The sequence below is a fragment of the Microtus ochrogaster genome, chromosome 16 (assembly GCF_000317375.1).
Source record: "Microtus ochrogaster isolate Prairie Vole_2 chromosome 16, MicOch1.0, whole genome shotgun sequence".
In the NCBI taxonomy this organism is placed as follows: domain Eukaryota; kingdom Metazoa; phylum Chordata; class Mammalia; order Rodentia; family Cricetidae; genus Microtus; species Microtus ochrogaster.
Window position 1 is genome coordinate 31,899,539 of NC_022018.1, and position 838 is coordinate 31,900,376.

Sequence of the window (838 nt, forward strand, 5' to 3'; positions counted from 1 at the left end):
CACAGGTCAGGGAACCCTGATTGCTCTTCAAGCTGATGAGGGAGAGGGACTTGATTGGGGGAGGGGGAGGGAAATGGGACGCGGTGGCGGGGAGGAGGCAGAAATCCTCAATAAATAAATAAATTAAAAAAAAAAGACTTTTAAATTTCAAAACCTACTCCAAGTAATATGCCTCTGCCAGCAAGATCATACTTTTTAACCTACCCAAGCAATGTCTTCAACTGGGAACCAGCTATCCAAATGCCCAGGACTACAGGGGACATCTTATTCACACCATCATTGGTCACCTTTGATCCTGTGTAACATGACTTTTGGTGGGGAGTTATGAGCAAATGTATCTTCACTCAAGATAGGTCTCTGACAACAGAACAGGGAAACAATCCCAACTAAGTCTAGCTGGGTGCACCAATGAGCTTATTTTGGTTACTTGCAGGAACATAGTTGACTCAAAGGCAGCTAGAGCACCAGGAAGCCCTCTCATCATGGCAATGGGTTCTTCATGAAAGCTCCTTCCTCAGCGTTCTCTTCTCAACTTGCAGGAAGCTCCAGTGAAGTTGTCTTATCTCCTCACTGTTTATTCCTTGTATAACCTTGGGGAAGACCTTGTGAATCAGCATAAATTCTGAGCTTCTGAGAAGTCCACGTTTTATAAGATGCCTGAGATTTACTAGCCTTTGACTCCTCCAGGAGAGAATGTTTGAATTTGCTGGCAAGAGCCACACTCTTCTGTAGTAATATGAGCAGTGGGCTGTGTCCCGCCACCCAGTTAGCTTTACCCGAGATAATTACACAGACACTGTATTCTTTTAATCACTGCTTGACTCTTTAGCTCTAGCCC